Source organism: Perna viridis, chromosome 8 (genome assembly GCF_037379345.1).
Source record: "Perna viridis isolate PV_CMFRI_1.1 ecotype Kerala chromosome 8, ASM3737934v1, whole genome shotgun sequence".
Taxonomy (NCBI): Eukaryota; Metazoa; Mollusca; class Bivalvia; order Mytilida; family Mytilidae; genus Perna; species Perna viridis.
Genome location: NC_142452.1, coordinates 37,239,078 through 37,248,889, shown reverse-complemented (window position 1 = coordinate 37,248,889; position 9,812 = coordinate 37,239,078). Strand labels below are relative to the sequence as shown.

The window sequence follows — 9,812 nt, the reverse complement described above, 5'->3', positions numbered from 1 at the left end:
AAGTTAATTTCTTTTCCAATGTCGAGGGGCCGATATTCAGTTATTAGTTCGGGACCGATGTGGGCTTGCAACTTCCGGCGTTATCAAAAGGACATAAATAAACCAGATCTTTATAATATTTGACAAATTAAAATGTTGTATTGTCATCGATTTCGATTTTAATTAAACAAAATATGGATTAATTGTCTCTGACAAAAGATAACTTAATTACATATATACTTTAAACTCTTACGTTTGTCATGTCCCAGCTGTCAAGCGATGACATCACTGCAAAATAAATGAAAAAGGAATATCATGAATAGACTTACATTTACTATCCATATCGTTTAAGTATGTTTATCTAATTGGATAGTTGTCTTTAGACATGAGTCGATTACACATTTACGAGCTACTTCTATAGACCAGTGATCCTTTTCACAAAAAATCGTAAGTGTAAAATTAGTCGTAAGTTATGACTTCACAACACTTTTATTTACTATGACGTCATAACTTACGACTTATTTTACTCTTACGATTTTTTGTGAAATGTGGTCGATACTTAATCGGCCTTCTTTGACTGATTATTGTGTGTTGCATTTTTTCTATGTATATCTAAACTAAAATACAAATAAAATTAAAAAAAAAAAAAAAACATATGGAGTGTAAGTATTAGAATTGAAAATTTCCTTTTTCCGACGCAGTCAGTATAGTATCGCTTTTTACCCTTGGACCTTAAGGACGTATTTCTATGGAAACGCAAGTCACCTGATCGCAATTCTGTTTCCCGATTGGCCAAATACTGATTACTAAGTGGCGTCCGAAAAAAAAAAACTGTATCGAAAATTGAAATTGCGTGTCATATGTTATTTTCTTGAATGAAATGTCAAACTTATAAGTAAAGAGAACAAAATTTTACTGTGTCGGTTGTCTTTTTTAAAGATAGTTCTTGTTTATGTTTCATCTGCGTGAAAAGTTTTTCATTGAAAATATGTTACGGTCAACGCTTTAACATGCCGATGAAACATTAAAAATGAATCGTTCAATTCCAAAGTAAAGAGGAATACTATTCATTATGCATCAAATTGATCAAAGAGCTCTAACATAAGAAATTATGTTGACTTATTTTACAGGTAACACGCGGATGAATCGTTAAATACAAGATATTAAGCCATTTGTAGAAAAAAAAAGAGACTCAAAGTGCATTTGGCTGTTTTTTTCTGCAACAATATGTATGAAAATTTGAATAAATAAATAAGATTCATTAAAAAGGATTTTACTAAATAAAATACATGCGTACAACTTGAATTTGAAAATAATATTTCTCAGACCATTTGAAAGAAGTTCATAAAATGTTAACGAACGAAGCCGAACTATACTACATATTCGAAGCTGTACTCCTGTGTAGAAAAAAGTGCATATCATTATGTGAAGAATCATTTTATTGTATACATTTACTAAAGAACTGAAATGTATTTTTCTAATGCTAAAAATTCTTGAATAAAATTAATGTATTTCCAATATGTACATACAATGTAGCCAAATGTGCCGTATATGATAATCTTATGGTGCTCGATTTTATATGAAAATTGAATGGCAGTCATATGGTTATCAAATGATAATTTACATATGACAGTCATTTAATTATTATAAAGTTTTGATTCACCTATATTGGTTTGGAAACATATAATAAATACATTATTGTGGAAAGCACATGATAATCATGCAATAATCATAATTATCTTTACTGATCAAAATGATTACATATCATGCTCGTATGATCTTTATATATTGTAAATCATATGATCCTCATGTGTGGCACTTTGTTCGTGTACTAGTGATAAAAGGGTTTGTAAGTCTCGTCAAGTGACTCCATGGTTTCACGAGAATGGGTCCTAGTCTACCATTCAAATGCATAGAGATTTGTCATTTTCTGAGCGTTGGGTTCAGTATGTAAATGTAAAACGTATTTTCGTGTAAAAATACCGATAAAAATGACAAATATCTATTTCCACATGATAAAAGTGACAAGAAAAAGCGTAAAATAATAGATATTGCATTATAATAGAGCGTTTCTAGATCCCGAAAGTAAACAATAAAATGCAGACCGGTTTTCGAATTTCAGTACGTTCTACACCAGAAATTCCGGTAAGGAAAGAACGAGACTTACTGATCCTAATATCAATATCTTCTTTTTCATAAATTACATTTATTCTTTTACTTACTGAGACTGAGTTGAGATGAGGACCTATTACTGTTCTGTTTCCAATGAAAAGTAAAAACAGCTTTTCGTTCTGTAATAGAATTAAATGTTGATCCTCAGAGTTCAGTGAATCACACATTTCTTAAAAAAATTAACCTAGGTTAACCAACTTCACTTTGATTGATGTACCCAATCAATTCTTTTAAGTTATATTCTGTCTAAATAATTGGCCAAGGGTGATTCATTAAATTTCGAAAATAATCAGTGAAACTACATTTGAATACATTTGTTAGGTAAAAAAATCTTCCTATGTTCATATCCTTGGACCTGCAATATATCGTGAAATTACCAAATTTTAAGTTTAAATATCTCAAGAAGGCAACTTTCGTTCGCACTCTTATTTTCTCTTATTAAACACAGTTTCTATGAGATCTACTGAATGATTTCCAATAAAAAATATATTTAAGATTAAGACATATATATATATAATTATTCATTAGGTTCTACTTGGTTTTAAGGTAGAGCTGAATTTAAAGAGGTAGATCTAGGGTAAATGGACATATTTCCTGACATCTGTGATATGCTTGTATCATATTCAATTTCAAAGCCTATAAAGCTTCCAGACTTGCATTGTGCGGTAAATTGTGAAACCTGTCCAAACCTAATCCTGAACAATCCGATTTAATGAAACACTCTCATATTAACGGAAATTAAGTTAAAATGTTCTACTTGGTTTTAAGGTAGAGCTGAATTTAAAGAGGTAGATCTAGGGTAAATGGACATATTTCCTGACATCTGTGATATGCTTGTATCATATTCAATTTCAAAGCCTATAAAGCTTTCATTTGAAACAGAATGAAAGTAGTCCAAGTTACTTTGACGCTTACATGAGATTGATGTAAAATGCTGAATACAAACGTTTCAATGATTTGTTAGAGTTGTGTCCCTTTCCCTAGGTCTACCTCCTGAACAACACTTTTCTATTACAAACTTTTACCTTGCGATGCAACATGATGTATCACGTTTGTTTTTTGTTTGATCGATTAATTTTTAATTGGATGTTTTTTTTCTCCTGATGACATGAATGAGTGTCCATACTGTCTTGATTCAATATGCTTCCAGACTTGCATTGTGCGGTAAATTGTGAAACCTGTCCAAACCTAATCCTGAACAATCCGATTTAATGAAACACTCTCATATTAACGGAAATTAAGTTAAAATGTTCTACTTGGTTTTAAGGTAGAGCTGAATTTAAAGAGGTAGATCTAGGGTAAATGGACATATTTCCTGACATCTGTGATATGCTTGTATCATATTCAATTTCAAAGCCTATAAAGCTTTCATTTGAAACAGAATGAAAGTAGTCCAAGTTACTTTGACGCTTACATGAGATTGATGTAAAATGCTGAATACAAACGTTTCAATGATTTGTTAGAGTTGTGTCCCTTTCCCTAGGCCTACCTCCTGAACAACACTTTTCTATTACAAACTATATTGCATGTTCTGAAGAATTTAGTGGTTAGTTTCGTTTCGTTCGGTGAATTCTAATTTAACAAGTTCATATACGTTTTGATTTCCGATTTATAATTATGTTATTTACGTTTATTTTACAAATATTAATTATAAAAAAAAACGGTCTAACCAGAACCATAGATAAACCGTTAACCTGTAAAAACCGGACATCTTTAATGTCTTTTCAAATCAGTTCCAATAACATTTGAACCTCATTAAACCAAACCCCTGTCTTAGCCTAACAAATCTTTCAATTCTAAAGGAGTTCCGTTAAGAAATGTTTCTGTATTAATACTCGACTTTCACCTTGCGATGCAACATGATGTTTCACGTTTGTTTTTTGTTTGATCGATTAATCTTTAATTGGATGTTTTTTTTTTTTCTCCTGATTGCATGAATGAGTGTCCATGCTGGCTTGATTCAATATGCTTCCCGACTTACATTGTGCAGTAAATTGTGAAACCTGTCCAAACCTAATCCTGAACAATCCAATTTAATGAAACACTCTCATATTAACGGAAATTAAGTTAAAATGTTTTTAATACAGTTCAATTACATGTAAATATTCTCACATAGCTTCTTGAACTGAACACGACTTTCAACTAATTCAAAAAATAAAATTTCTGGGTATGCTTCTTTAATGAGTTCGACCTAATGTAAAGGACACCACTCTTACAAATCATTTGAACGTTTTTATTCAGTATATCTCACGTAAGCATCAAAGTAACTTAAACTGATTTCATTCTGTTTCGAATGAAAGCTTGACAGGCTTTGGTGAAGTTGAATATGATACAAACAAACATATTACTGATTTCAAGATTTATGTCCCTTAGCTAGGTTTACCTCCTTATCCAGACACTTTTTAAGTCCCTTCGTATCAATTCAAATGTACTTTGAACCTTTACAAACCGAATATTATTCTCAACCGAAACCACCTGAAAGTCTTAAAGGCGTTCGGTTTAGACAAGCTTCACTGTACTTTTAATTTGAACAAAGCCAAAGTGAGAATGGCAAATAACACTCGATATGTATATTATCATTGTTTGCATGCATTAAAAAGTAATGATTCATAGTAATAGTATACAAAAATACCAATCATATACTTGTTGTACATTGCCAATTATGATATGCAGTACACGTGCCTCAAGGAGTAATCTCTCAACAGTAGCATCAGAACAAAATATATAGGAAGATATAAATCTATGGCAAGCCAAAGTGGACAAAAATAAGCATTTTCTAATATTACAAAATATTGATTTTTGTCCACTTTGGCTTGCCATATAAATCCCTAAATTTGTCTTATGCAAAAAGCACTCCAAATTAAAACTATCGAAATAGAAAGCCAAATGCACCAACGGGATCTTCTACCATGTGCATTGTAAGGAAGTAAGCTTCAGTGTTTAGGAATTTTGAAAAAAAAACGTATAACTGATAACCGGTGGATTACTTATTTGATAATATTAATAAGAAATTCGAGCTTGAATTAACTACAGTGGACTGTTAATTGAGGTCGATATACTCGGAATAAGGACAGTCGTTAGAAAATTATTTGCATACGAGTTAAACCAAGGAGCGGATTTCAGACTTAAACAAATTATACTGAATAAAGAAATTAAGCAACTACGAGCGAACATCTTAAATTCCTGAAACAATATAGCAATACATATTCTTCCATAATTTTGTATATAATCGTGTTAACATATGTTACGTCAAAAAATTAAGTCGTATTATTAAGTCATTACCATAACAGTCTATGTTGAATGTTTAAATATATCGGCAAAAATACCGACGCGTTAGTAATAGGATAATTCATAAAGATAGATTAACGTGAATAAGAAACACAGACGATCTACATACTGATAAGGAACTTTTAAGGAAATTTTCGTGATATGTCAGATTGTCGTTATTTTATTGAAGTTCTGAATTCGTAGGTTTCAATTGAAAATTTGCGTTTTCTACTGAAAATTAAAATTTCTTTGGAAATAAAAACGCTTAATGAACCAGAAAGACAACGATCATTGGTATCCAACGACAAAGTCTGTCCCAGTTCACAATGTAGCAAACGGAATAAAAATATAGCATGGTTTTGCTTGCCATAGATTTACTATTCCACAGTAAATAGTTTTTTAGCTGAATCATTTCAAGACTATATTAAAATAATCACTACCTGTTCGCAAATTATTAAATTTAGTATAAGACAGTTTAAAACAAGGTAGATGATTCTTGTTAACTTAAGATAATCGAAGAAACTGTTCAAATATATTTATTACGTCCGTAAAACAAAACAACTCCTACTGTGTTCATTTGTTTTGGTCTGCTATGTATTTTACGCTATTATTTTTTGATAGTTTAAAGTGTAAAAATTCCGGCCGTAAATTTTCTCGTACTTTTCTGTAGTAGAATACAATAATATTTCAAATGTTGGTATCTCCAGTGAGCAAATTTTGTTTTCACTCTTATTGTCGAATATAGTATATGTGAGGCCTACTGAATTTCACATAAAAATGGGAAAAAAGCAAGTCTCTCTTACCAGATGCTTTATCCCAGTTTGTTTGAAGACGTAGCTAAATTTAAAGCAAATAAATCATGATTGGACTTTATGAGCAATTCGGCCAGCGTTTATAGAGAGGACGCTTACCCTGCCGGTGCACCTGGTCCATGCTCCAGTTTTAGTAGAATCATTTACTTTTGTTACTTTTTATGTACTTTATTATGTATGTCTATTTTCCATGTATGGTCTTCGTCCCTGGATTACAGACCCTTGATTTCCGTTAGAATCTAGGTTCCCTTAATTACTCTTGTAGATCAAGGAACTGCCTATGTACTATCCGGATGACATAAACTGTCCACAAAAAAGATAAACAAAAAAAAAAACAAAACAAAACAAACAAAAACAAACAAACAAACAAACAAACAAACAACCAAACAAACAAAACAAAAACAAAAAAAAAAAACACGATATATAACAAACAATAAGAAAAGAACACTGTAAGAAGTTTAAATAGGTTTTTCTATCGTCATAGTTATGTAATTGATGTCAAATTCGATTTTAACGGGGAGATATTTCGTTTTTTTGACGACCGGGTCGTAGCGGGACGAGTTAGAAGACGAAGACTTTCTCTCTGACGAGTTTAAGAACGTTTTACAGCCAAAACCTAAGGAATAAGAATAAAGGTCAATGACTATTTTGCATACTATATTACTGGGCGCCGAATAATCACGCTCGGTTAACAGTAAACACCACAAACATTCTGTAATAAGTAATTAATTCTTGTTTTTGTATAATTAGCCGATATTACACACGTCATACAAAAATATGGACCTGCGTACAAAAAATTGGATTAATTCAATCATTTTCCGTCTGAACTTTACTCGACTACTTTTACTTGTGTACTGTGGCTATTGTACCCACGGTAGACACAGTCGCGTGCATAAATCTATGTCTATCATAATGGTAATAATACTGTATTTATCAATTTACATCATTAAAAAGATTTACATGGACGTTTATATGTATACAGTTTCTTTAAGATGCATTAACGATGCTGTAGAACTGATTTTATTTAGCGACTTTTCTGACATCTTACAATGCCATCGTTGATTAAGAGACATACTGCTCATTTGTGTCATAAAACTGAAATAATGAATAACACTTTTATTTTGAAAGTCTGTACCAAGGCAGAACCTTGGCGGTGGTTTTGCAATTTTTTTTTGTTTCCATGATTTTTTTTTGTCTCACTAAAAAAACAAAACAAAGAACAAAACAAAACAAAACAAACAAACAAACATAAAAACCAAACAAAAACTTAAAAAGAAAACACAGCCGACCTCCATTATTGGGACAGTGGTCTGCGCCTTATCTGTATAGTAAAAATAATGACAAGTTTCAAGCGATAAACAGTAATTTGCATCAAAATGAAGAAAAATATTTTACTCACATTTCAGTACCTTATCTCGAGGTGTGATTCTATGTCGTTAATGGTCAAATAACACTGCAATATAACAACAGAAAAGTAACACGCCTTTCTGATTAACACCCAATGAAATCAACGCTTTTTTCAGTCTCATTCGTAGTCATAGTTACGATCGAAATATTAATGATGGTTGCAGTAAGAATCAATTATTTCTAACAAGTGTGTGAAAAATTAAAGAAAAACAGTTAAACAATGCCAGTATATTGCATAATATACGTCACTTTTTTCATTTGATTATCCTTATTACAGAATATTAAAAAAAGACGTATAATTTACATGTTTGCCATTAAGTACCATTCTGTGTAAGAACCAGGCAATGGGTGTCACATTATAATTCTCAATTTGGTGTTTTTGCCTCAAATATATTCGATACACGTTGAAACAACTGAAACGCTATTTCATTTTATCCTGAAGCATTCTCTTCAATACCTGCGTATGGAGCTTTCATATCACAACTCATAGATAAATGTAGAAATCGAAGAAACACCCGTCATATTTGGATTACTTTACCTTTAATTACGAACCCGCCTCGTCATCTATATGTTTCTGAACCTTTAAGTGTAAGTTTTTGTATTAATAATTCAAAATGGGAAAAAAATCAGAAATATGCATATAAAAACACCACCGATCTGACAATATAATTTCACTCATTATTTGATCTCTGTATCATTGGATTTGCTCAGACATTTTTCGATAGAAATTTTGAAAAGTGAGTTTTTTGACAGAGTTTTTTCAAACCTTTAAATGTTCTAGATTTTGTGGTTTTATGGTTTTTAATATACACTTCAAGGGGAATTTCCTTTTCGTTGAGAACCAATTGTCATGGTTTGGCCTACCCGCAAAATTCACGAAAATTGGTTCACCACGAACATTAGTACTCTCAAAGTAACTAAATAGGTTTATTGTTTTGTCGTGAGTTTGTTATATATTTTACTGAAAGTGTAATCGAGGAAACCAAGACTCTTGCTGAAATAAAAAAAATGTGATCCACAGACAAAGACCAATCATGGAAAATGGACACACACAACAGAGAACATAAAATAAGCAATTGATAAATACAAAGTAACAAAAGTAAATGAGCAACTCAGACCCCACTAAAACTGGCAGCATGGACTATGTGCACTTACTGAAGACAAGTTGAGGTAAACTTTAAGTTTTTTTTTTCTTTCGTTCTATCAAAAGAAAACAAGAAGGAAATCTGTATTTACTTCCAACATTCTTCATGAAAACGAAATAGACATACATGTAGGAGACCACGCCTATAAAGGATTTGAATCGTTAATCAGATTGTGCACGTTATTAAGTGTCAGTTTTTGTAAAAATTAGGCAAAATGTGAAAATGGCAATATAATTTCACTCAAGGAAAATTTTTTCTGTTTGAAAAGACTATGAGTTGATCTCATCATCACTGGATTTGCTTTGAAATTCTAAATAATATAGAATGTTAGAAAAGTTAGGTTTTTGACAGGGTTATCCGCCCTTAAAATGTTTATCAGTGCATTTCATTGAATTCATAACCCAGTTTACCAAACTGATATGAAAAATTTTGTCTTTTTCCCTTCGATTCTGATGGTGCAAATTAAAACTTTCATAATGGTGTTTTTTTCAAACCATGTTTTACTCACTGCCTGATTGTTACAGGAACTGACACATAAGAAGGTTATTCATTTTTCAGGCTTAAGAAGAACATGACTTGAAAGAAGTTGTGCATTGCAATGGTTAAATAAATTCAATTATTCACAAAAGCACAACACAACAAGACAACAACAAAATAAACATCTGCATATATCGTAGAAGAGACACATCAATTAAAAATCAAAGACTGAAATCTTCAATGTCGCTTATCGTCAAATATTCTATGCCACTGACTTTGGCTTGTTTTCAACATCCGAAATAGCACGAATGCAAAATGCTCTAAAATTAGGTAACTTCCGATAGAATTTTGATTCCCTTTATAGGGAAAACGGTAGTATTTATTTTCCCATAGCCGACAGTACTAACCTTTTCAAGTTTTTCAGTATTTTTAATTAAAACTAGGACTCAAAAACCATTTTTTATGCCGTGAAAATTAGGCTTCTGACTGAGTCACGGACAATTCAAGGTTTACAAGAAGAAATATGACTAAGGTATGATAAAAAATTGTTATT

General features: G+C 31.5%; 1 long non-coding RNA gene across 1 annotated transcript; it reads right to left on the bottom strand.

Annotated features, from left to right (window-relative positions):
- Positions 1 to 232: 232 nt before the first annotated feature.
- Positions 233 to 7,704, bottom strand: LOC148610380 (uncharacterized). The gene is made up of 3 exons (XR_015914699.1): positions 7,630 to 7,704; positions 2,202 to 2,270; positions 233 to 267 (listed from the first exon to the last, which is right to left on the bottom strand). It is a non-coding gene; the product is annotated as an uncharacterized LOC148610380 (long non-coding RNA).
- Positions 7,705 to 9,812: the final 2,108 nt, after the last annotated feature.